The sequence below is a fragment of the Manis javanica genome, chromosome 2, assembly GCF_040802235.1.
Source record: "Manis javanica isolate MJ-LG chromosome 2, MJ_LKY, whole genome shotgun sequence".
Lineage (NCBI taxonomy): Eukaryota > Metazoa > Chordata > Mammalia > Pholidota > Manidae > Manis > Manis javanica.
In genome coordinates, this window is record NC_133157.1 from 66,124,138 (window position 1) to 66,138,750 (window position 14,613).

Consider the following 14,613-nt stretch of genomic DNA (forward strand, 5'->3'; position numbering starts at 1 on the left):
AACTTGAGAGACATATATGTTTCTGTGCCTCAGTTTTCTTATCTTTAAAATGAGGATAATAATAGTATCATCCTTACATGGATTGTTAGGAGGTATGAATGAGGTAATTTACATTAAACATTTATCTTAGTACCTTCATAAAGTTAAGTAATAAAACTTACTAAATACTTAAGTGAGGTAGAAAAAACATGTATCTTAAGGTTAGGTAATATTATGTTAAAATGCTAGCTTATACCTTATTAACTCTGTAAAAATAGGGATGATACTATTATAGGTTTGTTGTAAGAATGAAATGAGATACATGTGGGAAGTGCTCAATAGGAGATTCCTTTAGTAGTAGATCAAACAAGTGTTAGGTTTCTTTCTTTTTGCCCTACATATCCCTACTATCTTTTACCTTGTTTTATAAAACAGTGAATTTCAGGGTCTAATAATTTTTTAAATTAAAGTATCATTGATACACAATCTTATGAAGGTTTCACATGAACATCACTGTGGTGGTTTCAACATTCACCCACTTTATCAAGTCCTCAACCTCCCCCCACCCATTGCAGTCACTGTCTATCAGCATAGTAAGATGCTATAGAGTCATTACTTGTCTTCTCCCTGCTGTACTGCCTTCCCTGTGACCTGCCTATATTGTGATGGCAAATTATAGTGCCCCTTAATCCCCTTCTTCCTCCATATCCACCCTCCCCAACCCCTCCCCTTTGGTAACCACTAGTACCTTCTTGGAGTCTATGAGTCTGCTGATATTTTGTTCCTTCAGTTTTGCTTTGTTTTTATACATAGTCTAATATTTTCAAGCAACATATATTATTATGGAAACAGTATTTGTGCAGGTGGAAAGTTAGCAAACACAAATAAGAAAATGTAAACATCATGTCCCTCTCTCTGAGTTACCTGTGTTAATAAATAAATGTATATTCCCTATTGGATCTCTTTCTGTACACATATAATTATAAGTAACATATAATATAGATAATATATACTACATATGTAACATATAATACATTTCCCTTTTTGAAATACCAAAAAAAGTAACTTCATTTTTCTTTTCCATCAACATTTCTGACTTTATATTAATACATTCTTATGTCATCTAAAACCAAGATTTATATTTTAAATTTCCCCAAAATAACTTTTATGGATGGTTTGCCCAAAGCAGCATCCCATCCAAGACCATATGTTACATCTGGCTTTTATGTCCCTTAAGTCTTTCATAATCTAGCACAATCCTTTTCTCTTTTACTTAATAACAATGATTTTCAAAGAGACCTGACCAATTTTCCTGCAGAATCCTACCTTCTGGATTTGTTTGGTTGTTTCCTCATGGTGTTAGTCGTTCATTCAGTTATCATGAGGTAAAATTTATACGTAGTGAAATTATAATTTAAGGGTACAATTCAGTGAGTTTTGAAAAACGTACACATCTGTGTAACCAGCACCCAGAATAAGATATAGAACATTCTCATCTCCCCCTGAAATTCCCCTATATTTCCTTTCAATCCCCTGTAGGTAACTATTGTAACAATTTCTATTGCCACATATAAGTTTTGCCTATTCTTAAACTTCACATAAATAGAATCATATACCATCTACTCATTTGTTATTGTTTCTTTTCATTTAACACATATTTTTTGATTCATCTATTACATTTGTCAGTATTCATTCCCTTTTATTGCTGTGAGGTTTACCAGTGTATAAATAAATTATAATTTATTTTCCTAGTCTGTTGATGTACATTTGGATTGTTTCCAATTATAAGCTATTATGAATTATGCTGCTATGGGCATTCTTATACAAGTCTTTTTGTGGACACATCTTCATTTTTCCTGGGTAATATCTAGGACTAGAATACTGGTTGCAGGGCAGACATCTGCTTAATTTTACCAGAAACTGCCAGATTACTTTCTATTTTATATTCTTATTGTCAGTGTATGTGAGTCCTAGTTGCTTCATATCCTCATCAATATTTGGTATCATCAGTCTTTTTTATTTTGCTATTCTACACTGTATAAAATATTATTTCCTTTTGGTTTAGATTTGCATTATCCTAGTAAGTAGTGATGTTGAGCTCATTTTCATATGCTTATCTTTCATTGTGTAACTTTTGTTGTGTATCTACTCAAAATGTATTGGGTGGTCTTTTTGTTTTTTGGTTTATACAAGTTCTTTATATATTCTGGATAATAAGTCTTTTTTCAGATGTATGTATTGCAGGTATTTTCTCCCTGCTATTGCTTGCTTTTTCATATTCTTAATGGTGTCTCTTGATGAGCAGAAGTGTTAAATTTTGATGTTTACTTTATTCTTTTTTTCTTGTATGGTTAGTATACACTTTTTGTCCTCTAAAAGATATCTCCGTTTACCCCTGAAGATCAGAAAGATGTTTTTCCTGTTTGCTTCTAGAATTGTTGTAGTTTTAATTTTTACATTTAGGTCTATGATGACTTTGAATTAATTTTTGTGTGTAGGGAAAGACAGAGATTAAGTTTCACTTTTTTTCCTATATCCAGTTGTTCGAATCCTATTTATTGAAAAGAATTCCCTTTCCCCTTAGTGCTGTTTTTAAAAATCAGTTGATTATACCTGTTTGGGTCTATTTTAGGGACCTCTATTTTGCCCACTGATCTGTTTGTCTATCCTCATGCCAATGTGACATTGTCTTGATTATTGAGGTTTTAAAGTAAGTATAGAAATCCAGTGAATCTCCCAACTATTTTTTTCTTCTTTGTGAAAAAAAAGTTATATGTCCTGGGTCCTTTGCATTTCTATATACATTTTAGAATCAACTTATCAATTTCTACCAACACCTGTTGGAGTTTTGATTAGGATTTCATTGAATCCATAGAATAATTTGGGAAGAATTGCATTTTAATAATATTGAGATTTTTTTAGTCCATGAATGTGGTATATCTCTCAATTTACTCATTTGTATTTAGTTCTTCTTATGTACTTTGTAGTTTAATTTCTCTTAATGTATGTTTTATTGTTAAGTGAGAGGTCTCACACAACTTTTGTTAAATTTATTCCTGAATATTTTAGATATTTTGGTGCTACTATAAATGGAATGATTTTATAAGTTTAATTTTCCAATTGTTCATTGTTAGTAATTAGAAATATCACTAGTTTTTGTAAATTGACCTTGCATTCTTCCCCTAGAGGAGAGAAGAATCGCATGCCCTTTGGATGCCCCTCCCTTGACCCCTTCCCCCCCTCAGGTGATGATATCAAGCCCAGGGTGGTGGACCTGCTTCAGTGCCCAGCAGCACCAAAGAGTAGGGTGTTTGATGCCATGGTTTTTCCATGTACCTTTGCTTATATCCTTCCTTTAAAAAGAAAAAAGATTCAGTAAAATTGTAGAGAACAAGGCAAAAATGGGGCCATCTCTAGAAACTGAGAACTCAGTAATATAGGATTCTGAATGATTTATTTCATATTATGTTAGTGTGTTTAATAATACTTTCACTTATGCAGAATCTTATAGTTGAGAAAGAACTTTAGAAAATTTGATCTCTTCCAGTCTTTGCAATAATTTAGTTGATAACTGGGTAGATATTACTCTCACCATATTAAACATGGTGAACCCAATTATCAGAGAGGTTAAGTGACTTGCACGAATTTACACAGCTAATAAGAAAGTGACCCAGGATTTGAAACTAGGTCTTACGATTTAATTTACTATTGCATCTGCCCAATAACTACAACTTCACGAGTATGGTCCTTGCGAAACTAGTTGAGAATACTGCCCAAATCTTGTGTGGGATAGCCAGCGACAACTTTCTCCCTGCCAAGAGAGGCTGGTTTCATTCTGACAACAAAAACTATTTGTCCTCTTTTCTTGTGAAAATTTCCCAGTAGTTCTTGATTTCACTTTATCCCTCCTTCTCAGTAAATCTCAGTTTCAGGCAGGCACCAGAAGCCTTGCTTAGAAATTCCACAAAGGACCTGTTCTGATATGTAAGTGACCATTAAAAAGGATTATTCATGCTTGCTGGTTGGGATTCAGAATTCTGTGGGGCTCTGACGTGGTAATTTGTTTTGGGTATTTGATCTATTGTGTAGCTCCCAGGTGGATTCTTATGATGGACACTTTATAAGCTTCTTTCTTCTCAGGCAAAATAAATGCAGCATCAGAATTTTTATCTTAACATTAGTTTTCCATATATGTTATTTTTTTAAATTAATGAAATCATAGGAATGTGCCTATGAATACCAGGACCTCGAAGAATGACAAGGGAGTAGTTGAGACACATTAAATGGTGCACTTGCCTAAACTCTTGGAATTCCAGAATAAGGAGGACCGACACCCTTGAAACTGATGAATTATTCAAACAGACTTTCATTGTTCACAGACAATTATTGTTCCCTGAGGGAAGACTTTTTGTGTCTTTAATTTCTACTCTTACAATGTCACTAAACAAGGATTCCATTTACTCTGAAATATACAGTTTCAGCCTTGAAAATGGCATTCTTTTGGGGCTTTGTCATTCTGAATGTATCTGATTTGTGGTTGCTGAAATCATTTTGGTTCAAATGATTTGAGAAGTAAAGCACAATCAAAATATATCTGTGGCCCGAGGGTTGTCTCTACCCCATGTGGAAATATTAAATAATCCTGTATGTCATCATCCTTCAATAATATTGCTGTGGTGGTACAAACAAGGCAAGCATACACAGACTGGAAACCTCCTCATTAGAGATATTTACAGCTTCAAACAAGGCTAACATCCTTGAGTACACTGCAGGGGAACCAGATCTGCAAGGCATGTTTTGACTGCAAGCGAGGCCGTTTAAGGTCCACCACCGGGGTGGTGAAGGGAATTAATGTTCTTTTACTCTCTATTTGCTCTTTGGCCACCCTATTGTTCACCATTTATTTACTCAAGATTTATTAATGATGGGCCTTCTGTGTGTCTTAGATATAGTTCCTTGCCCTGGTAGAACTTTTAGTCTAATGGGAAAGGCAAACAGTAACAACCAAGTAAAAAAATATACAAGTACAAATTGTAACACATACTCAGGGGAAATGAACTTGGTACAATAGTAATTGGTGGGTATGGAGGATGCTGCTGAGATAGGGTAGCCAGGGAAAAGTCTCTGAGGAGGTTGTGAGTAGAACCAAAAATTAGAAACATGCAGCTGGATCTTGCTATGATGTTGATCTTAGAAATGGCTCATGATGTATGTGAAAATACTTATTTTTCAGAATGTAGTCTACAGCTATTTATTGTCATTCTCCAATCTGCAATATGTACTCTAGCTTTTATCTTGATTATATTCAGCTGGCTGTTAGGATCCAGACAGTTTTAGTCCTACAAGTATGCAAGTACCTACTGATCTATGATGACCTTGGTCCTTACTGTGTCCTTTAGATCAGTGCTATTTTGTGTCCAAGATAGGTCATGATAGACCATGGTAATAGGAGAAAGTGTTGTGAGCTAATATCTAATTATTAAATCTTCCATCCATTGCTTCTTCTACAGAATAATGGGAATTATTTTGCCTTAGCTGGTACATATGTTCAAGTGTGTCTTGTATTAAAATAAAGAAAAAAACCTTATAGGTATTATTACCCTGAAACTCTATAACTCATTTAGTAAGGGTCAAGATGAAAAAGAGATGGCATCTTTAAAAGGGGCTTACTGAAGAGAATTTAATAATAGCAAGTTAATAACCTTGTCTACAGAAGTATGGGTAAAGTTAAGAAAACCAAAAAAATCAAGAAGAGATGGAGAGAGAGGCATTCTGGAACCCACAATAGCAGAAAGCTGTTAATTCACCTGGAATTAACAGGGGTCAAGGGTAGGGACTGGGGGTAACCAGAGCCTGGTGAAGTCTGGAGTTGTGAAAGGCAGGCAGTCAGACAGGAACTGAGCATGTCAGGGAGGTACCAATACCCTAGCTTCTCTCTTTCGCCACCTTCCATTTCCTGCTGATGTCTCCTATTGACCAAATCCATCTGGAAGCCAGCGTGCAGTCTGCAGAGTTCAGCCTCTTAGGCAGAGCAGGGCAGGGATGGGCATGGAAGGAAATGGGTCTTTCATTGGACACATTATGAAAAAATTGTTCATTAATGAATCTGATTAACTCAATTCTTTAAGCTTGAGGTCCAGAAAAGATGGGAGAGGATGAGACTGGGAGATAAGCAAGTAGGGATTGCCGGGAGACTGGCCAGTGTGCAGGTTATGCCAGTTATACTTTGTTTGCCCCCTTCCATCCTTGAGTCCAATTTTCCATTGTTCTTATAACTTTTCATTTTTCATATTGCTTATGAATTTGAGCATCTCTTCAAATACTTAAGAGATTTTAGGATTTCCTCTTTATTGATTACCTTTCTTGTCCTTGCTAATTTTTATATTTAGAGTTCTTCTTTTTTATGGATTTATAGGACTTCATTATGTATTTTAGATATTAGACCCTTGTCAATTTTAGGCACTTCTAATTTTCATTTTTTTTTCTTCAGACAAAATTTTAATCTGGAGTTCTCTGTTCAAATTACTGTTAATAGACAATTTATTGCTCTGTTATAGGCAACTCAAATTTAATATGTGTAAGTAGCAACTGACTTTCTCTAAAAATTGCTCTTCTTTTTTATGTTTATCTATCTGGGTAAATCATCTATCACCCAAATCACACACCTTGGAGTAATCCCAGACTTCTACTCCTCCTTCATTCTCAATGTATCATGAGTCACTGGGTCCTGTTAGAAAACCTGCTTAAATGTTTCCTGAGTCATTCTCCTCCATCTCTACTTTTATCTAGTTAGGTTCTCATAAATTTTTGCTTCAACTATTGCAGCAGTTAGCAAACTGGTTTCCTTGCCCCCAGACTTCTTCATTCCATGTTTTCTACCCCAAGGGTAATTGTTCAAAAGCAGAAAGCCACACATCTCCTTTCCTTGCTTCAGATCTGTTGGTAGCCTCAAATGCTCGCAGAATGAGATCCTGTCTCTGGATTCTAAAACATGCATAATCTCCTGATTATGAACATCTCACTCCTGCCTACATCTTTATTTACCCTGACCCCTAGATGTGTTGTACTGCTGACAGTTCCCCAAAGTTGGTGGCTTCCACACGCTGTGCCTTTGCACATGCTGCTCTCTTTCCTTGAAATGTGTCCTCTGTGCCCCACCCCATCCCAGGTTGTTCTTCCTTATCTTTCAAGGCTCGAGTCAAGCATTCCCTTGTTAGTAAGTCCTCCTTTGGTATTGTTTTCTCTTCACCCCATAGAAGTAGTATAGAACTTTCTCTTCATAGACCACTTTCTCACAGCTGTTGCAGGTACTACAAACATGTACTTACCTGTTTCCTAATATCCTGTGAACTCCCTGAAGGCAAAGGGTTTACCCAGTGCCTGGCACAGAATAGGTTCTCAGTAAACACCTATTAATGAATGAATGAAGTTTCTTCCTTTTTTGAATACTTTTTATTTGGGACAAAAAATAACTAGATACCACAGCTCTGTAAGTACCATAGATCTGTAAGTTGATGTCTATGAACTACGAACATACTTGTTTTCACTTCTATACAAAGTAAATTTGTCAATGCTGTTGCCTGGTTGACATATAGAGAGTATCCCTGAATGATAAGAAGAAAACAGATGATGTACAATTACACAATCTTATTTGGGAATAATAAAAATGTGCTTGATTTATGTATGTATGGTTTTTATTTACCTTTGCATAAGTTTGTAGTGAGTCAGATTTTTAGTAATGATATCTGGGTTTTTAAAATTAAAGTATGCAGGATTTATTTTATTTTTATGGTGGAGTAATATTCCATTGTATTTATGTACCATATCTTCTTTATCTATTCATCTATTGGTGGACATTTAGGATGCTTCCATATCTTGGCTATTGTGAAGAATGTGGTGATAAATATAGGGGTACATATATCTTTTTGAATCAGGGATTTTGTTTTCTTTGGATAAATTTCTAGAAATGGAGTTACTGGATTGAATGGTAGTTCTATTTTTAGTTTTTTGAGAAAACTTCATACTGCTTTCCACAGTGAATGCACCAGTTTACATTCCCACTAATAGTGTAGGAGGGTTCCCATTTCTCCACATCCTCACCAGCACTTGTTATTTCTTGTCTTTTGGTTAGTGGCCATCCTAACTGGTGTGAGCTGATATCCCATTGTGGTTCTGATTTGCATTACTTGATTATTAGTGATGTGGAGAATCTTTTCATGTGCCTCTTGGCCATTTGTACTTCTTTGGAGAGATATCTGTTCAGGTCCTCAGCCCATTTTTTTTTTTTATTTTTTTTTATTTTATTTTTTATTTTTTTTTTTTGAGAGGGCATCTCTCATATTTATTGATCAAATGGTTGTTAACAACAATAAAATTCAGTATAGGGGGGTCAACGCTCAATGTACAATCATTAATCCATCTCAAGCCTAATTCTGGTCAGTCTCCAATCTTCTGAAGCATAACGAACAAGTTCTTACATGGTGAACGAATTCTTACATAGTGAATAAATTCTTACATGGTGAACAGTACAAGGGCAGTCATCACAGAAACTTTCGGTTTTGATCATGCAATATGACCTATAAACAATCAGGTCAAATATGAATATTCGTTTGATTTTTGTACTTGATTTATATGTTGATCCCACATTTCTCCTATTATTATTATTATTTTTATTTTTAATAAAATGCTGAAGTGGTAGGTAGATGCAAGATAAAGGTAGAAAACATAGTTTAGTGCTGTAAGAAGGCAAATGTAGATGATCAGATGATCAGGTGTGTGCCTATGGACTAAGTATTAATCCAGGCTAGACAAGGGCAGCAAGACATCCACGGATGCAGAAGATTTCTCTCAAAGCAGGGGGGGTGAGGTTCTGAGCCTCACCTCTGTTGATCCCCAAATTCTCACCTGATGGCCCCCCTGCGACTGTGCCTGTCTTAGGTTGTTCCTCCCTTGAGGAATCTTACCCGTCTCTGGCTAACCAGTCATCTTCCGGGGCCATACAGGGAAATGTAAAGTTGGTAAGTGAGAGAGAAGCCATATTGTTTGCAAAGGTTAGCTTTTTACTTCTTTGCAGATTTATGCCCTGTGGCTTCTATGCCCAGCATTTGTCTCGAGGTATCTTTACCACCTGGAGGAATTATGATACTCGGTAAATTCGATCTGAGGCACGAATTCTATTTAAGGGTTGTAATTAGGAAGGAAGAAGAAAAGCTATAGATGTAGCCTATGAAGGAAACTTGGGAGGATTGATTATTTCTTTGACATATCTTCTTGTATAGTACCTTAAGTATGTATAGGTTTTAAACTACTAACTAATTTGCACACACATATTAACATAATAGGAATACGGTGACATAAACAAAGCAAATCTATAATTACCATCCATCTCCAGTGAAGCCATGAAAACCAGTTAGGCACCCTAGGCATTTGTGAAAATTTATCTATGATATGATGGATATTGTCCAACTGTACTTGAACCATCAGACAAATTAAAGCAGCCCATTTCTGGGATCTGTTCACATCCCATATGTTCTTTTAACCATAGATAGTCTATAGTCATGAGATTTTGGGGTGCTACAACTTGCACCCCTCCCAACTCCTGGTTGAGTTCCAACAGTACAGATCCGGTCAAATTCGTTGTCTCACTGTATGCACATGCCAGCCTAGACATCTCCCTCCTCATTCTTATGGCAAGTCCAGGAGACGGTGGGCTGGATGCAGCCACAACCGCAGCATCGTCCGGATCCCTGTGGAGGCTTTTTGATGATCATCCCCTGGCACAAGTCCTCCAGAGAGTGCTGATGCCGGAAGCTCCTCCTCATATCGTATCTTAGTTCATTTTCTGGGTATCCAAGCTAGGCCTTGATCTTCTGCATAGAAACAAAGAGACCCTTTGCCCACACTTTGACATGCCCTCTATACCACTGTGCAGAACTCATTGGAGGTCAGCACACAGTAACTGCTTTTTTTTTTTTTTTTTTTAAATTAAGAGAAAGGAATATTATCAGAAAAGAGTACCTCCATAGCTGATCATCTGACACCCTTTAAGTGATCAACATTAAGGATATTTAAAGCATGCGTTGATCTTTGATTTACCAATAGTTTTATCCTGTTAAGGAGTAATCCCCCTTTTCTTTCTTTCTTTCTTTCTTTCTTTTTTTTTTTTTTTAAATTTTTAATCTACACTTACATGAAGAATACTATGTTAACTATGCTCTCCCCTATATCAGGTCCCCCCTAACAACCACATTACGGTTACTGTCCATCAGCTTAGCAAAATGTGGTAGAGTCACTACTTGTCCTCTCTGTGCTGTGCAGCCCACCCTCCCCTTGGTCCCTCCCCCCCATGCATGCTAATCTTAATACCTCCCTTCTTCTTCCCCCCCCTTATCCCTCCCTGCCCACCCATCCTCCCAGTTCCTTTCCCTTTGGTACCTGTTAGTCCATTTTTGGGTTCTGTAATTCCACTGCTGTTTTGTTCCTTCAGTTTTTCCTTTGTTCCTATACTCCTCAGATGAGTGACATCATTTGGTATTTCTCTTTCTCCGCTTGGCTTATTTCACTGAGCATAATACTCTCCAGCTCCATCCATGTTGCTGCAAATGGTTGGATTTTTCCACTTCTTATGGCTGAGTAGTATTCCATTGTGTATATGTACCACATCTTCTTTATCCATTCATCTACCGATGGACATTTAGGTTGCTTCCAATTCTTGGCTATTGTAAATAGTGCTGCGATAAACATAGGAGTGCATCTGTCTTTCTCAAACTTGATTGCTGCGTTCTTAGGGTAAATTCCTAGGAGTGGAATTCCTGGGTCAAATGGTAGGTCTGTTTTGAGCATTTTGATGCACCTCCATACTGCTTTCCACAATGGTTGAACTAATTTACATTCCCACCAGCAGTGTAGGAGGGTTCCCCTTTCTCCACAGCCTCGCCAACATTTGTTGTTGTTTGTCTTTTGGATGGCAGCTATCCTTACTGGTGTGAGGTGATACCTCATTGTAGTTTTAATTTGCATTTCTCTGATAATTAGCGATGTGGAGCATCTTTTCATGTGTCTCTTGGCCATCTGTATTTCTTTTTTGGAGAACTGTCTGTTCAGTTCCTCTGCCCATTTTTTAATTGGGTTATTTGTTTTTTGTTTGTTGAGGCGTGTGAGCTCTTTATATATTCTGGACGTCAAGCCTTTATCGGATCTGTCATTTTCAAATATATTCTCCCATACTGTAGGGTTCCTTTTTGTTCTATTGATGGTGTCTTTCGCTGTACAGAAGCTTTTCAGCTTAATGTAGTCCCACTTGCTCATTTTTGCTGTTGTTTTCCTTGCCCGGGGAGATATGTTCAAGAAGAGATCACTCATGTTTATGTCTAAGAGGTTTTTGCCTATGTTTTTTTCCAAGAGTTTAATGGTTTCATGACTTACATTCAGGTCTTTGATCCATTTTGAGTTTACCTTTGTATATGGGGTTAGACAATGGTCCAGTTTCATTCTCCTACATGTAGCTGTCCAGTTTTGCCAGCACCATCTGTTGAAGAGACTGTCATTTTGCCATTGTATGTCCATGGCTCCTTTATCAAATATTAATTGACCATATATGTTTGGGTTAATTTCTGGGGTCTCTAATCTGTTCCACTGGTCTGTGGCTCTGTTCTTGTGCCAGTACCAAATTGTCTTGATTACTATGGCTTTGTAGTAGAGCTTGAAGTTGGGGAGTGAGATCCCCCCTACTTTATTCTTCTTTTTCAGGATTGCTTTGGCTATTCGGGGTCTTTGGTGTTTCCATATGAATTTTTGAATTATTTGTTCCAATTCATTGAAGAATGTTGCTGGTAATTTGAGAGGGATTGCATCGAATCTGTATATTGCTTTGGGCAGGATGGCCATTTTGACGATATTAATTCTTCCTAGCCATGAGCATGGGATGAGTTTCCATTTATTAGTGTCCCCTTTAATTTCTCTTAAGAGTGACTTGTAGTTTTCAGAGTATAAGTCTTTCACTTCTTTGATTAGGTTTATTCCTAGGTATTTTATTCTTTTTGATGCAATGGTGAATGGAATTGTTTTCCTGATTTCTCTTTCTATTGATTCGTTGTTAGTGTATAGGAAAGCTACAGATTTCTGTGTGTTAATTTTGTATCCTGCAACTTTGCTGTATTCCGATATCAGTTCTAGTAGTTTTGGAGTGGAGTCTTTAGGGTTTTTTATGTACAGTATCATATCATCTGCAAATAGTGACAGTTTAACTTCTTCTTTACCAATCTGGATTCCTTGTATTTCTTTGTTTTGTCTGATTGCCGTGGCTAGGACCTCCAGTACTATGTTAAATAACAGTGGGGAGAGTGGGCATCCCTGTCTGGTTCCCGATCTCAGTGGAAATGCTTTCAGCTTCTCGCTGTTCAGTATAATGCTGGCTGTGGGTTTATCATATATGGCCTTTATTATGTTGAGGTACTTGCCCTCTATTCCCATTTTGCTGAGAGTTTTTATCATGAATGGATGTTGAATTTTGTCAAATGCTTTTTCAGCATCTATGGAGATGATCATGTGGTTTTTGTCTTTCTTTTTGTTGATGTGGTGGATGATGTTGATGGATTTTCGAATGTTGTACCATCCTTGCATCCCTGGGATGAACCCCACTTGGTCATGGTGTATGATCCTTTTGATATACTGTTGAATTCTGTTTGCTAATATTTTATTGAGTATTTTTGCATCTACATTCATCAGGGATATTGGTCTGTAATTTTCTTTTTTGGTGGGGTCTTTTCCTGGTTTTGGTATTAGGGTGATGTTGGCTTCATAGAATGAGTTTGGGAGTATTCCCTCTTCTTCTATTTTGTGGAACACTTTAAGGAGAATGGGTATTATGTCTTCTCTGTGTGTCTGATAAAATTCCGAGGTAAATCCGTCCAGCCCCGGGGTTTTGTTCTTGGGTAGTTTTTTGATTACTGTTTCAATTTCTTTGCTTGTAATTGGTTTGTTTAACTTTTGTGTTTCTTCCTTGGTCAGTCTTGGGAGGTTGTATTTTTCTAGGGAGTTGTCCATTTCTTCTAGGTTTTCCAGCTTGTTGGCATATAGGTTTTCATAGTAGTCTTTAATAATTCTTTGTATTTCTGTGGAGTCTGTCGTGATTTTTCCATTCTCATTTCTGATTATGTTGATTTGTGTTGACTCTCTTTTTCTCTTAATAAGTTGGGCTAGAGGCTTATCTATTTTGTTTATTTTCTCAAAGAACCAGCTCTTGGTTTCGTTGATTTTTGCTATTGTTTTATTCTTCTCAATTTTGTTTATTTCTTCTCTGATCTTTATTATGTCCCTCCTTCTGCTGACTTTAGGCCTCATTTGTTCTTCTTTTTCCAGTTTTAATAATTGTGATGTTAGACTATTCATTTGGGATTGTTCTTCCTTCTTCAAGTGTGCCTGGATTGCTATATACTTGCCTCTTAAGACTGCTTTCGCTGCATCCCACAGAAGTTGGGGCTTAGTGTTGTTGTTGTCATTTGTTTCTATATATTCCTTGATCTCTATTTTGATTTGTTCATTGATCCATTGATTATTTAGTAGCATGTTGTTAAGCCTCCATGTGTTTGTGAGCCTTTTTGTTTTCTTTGTAGAATTTATTTCTACTTTCATACCTTTGTGGTCTGAAAAATTGGTTGGTAGAATTTCAATATTGTGGAATTTACTGAGGCTCTTTTTGTGAGCTAGTATGTGGTCTATTCTGGAGAATGTTCCATGTGCACTTGAGAAGAATGTATATCCTGTTGCTTTTGGATGTAAAGTTCTATAGATGTCTATTAGGTCCATCTGTTCTAGTGTGTTGTTCAGTGCCTGTGTGTCTTTACTTATTTTCTGCCCGGTGGATCTATCCTTTGGGGTGAGTGGTGTGTTGAAGTCTCCTACAATGAATGCATTGCAGTCTATTTCCCTCTTTAGTTCTGTTAGTATTTGCTTCACGTATGCTGGTGCTCCTGTATTGGGTGCATATATATTTAGAATGGTTATATCCTCTTGTTGGACTAAGCCCTTTATCATTATGTAGTGGCCTTCTTTATCTCTTGTTACTTTCTTTGTTTTGAAGTCTATTTTGTCTGATATTAGTACTGCAACCCCTGCTTTCTTCTCACTGTTGTTTGCCTGAAATATGTTTTTCCATCCCTTGACTTTTAGTCTATGCTTATCTTTGGGTTTAAGGTGAGTTTCTTGTAAGCAGCATATAGATGGGTCTTGCTTTTTTATCCATTCTATTACTCTATGTCTTTTGATTGGTGCATTAAGTCCATTTACATTTAGGGTGACTATTGAAAGATATGTACTTATTGCCATTGCAGGCTTTAGATTCGTGGTTACCAAAGGTTCAAGGTTAGCTTCTTTAGTATCTTACTGCCTAACTTAGCTCGCTTATTGAGCTGTTATATACACTGTCTGGAGAGTCTTTTCTTCTCTCCCTTCTTATTCCTCCTCCTCCATTCTTCATATGTTGTGTGTTTTGTTCTGTGCTCTTTTTAGGGGTGCTCCCATCTAGAGCAGTCCCTGTAGGATGCCCTGTAGAGGTGGTTTGTGGGAAGCAAATTCCCTCAGCTTTTGCTTGTCTGGGAATTGTTTGATCCCACCATCATATTTAAATGATAGTCG

The 14,613-nt window shown here is 36.8% G+C and overlaps 1 protein-coding gene across 1 annotated transcript in view; it reads left to right on the top strand.

The window, feature by feature from the left end:
- Nucleotides 1–14,613, top strand: part of PGM5 (phosphoglucomutase 5) — a 190,606-nt gene that overhangs the window by 35,096 nt on the left and 140,897 nt on the right. The window lies entirely within an intron of this gene.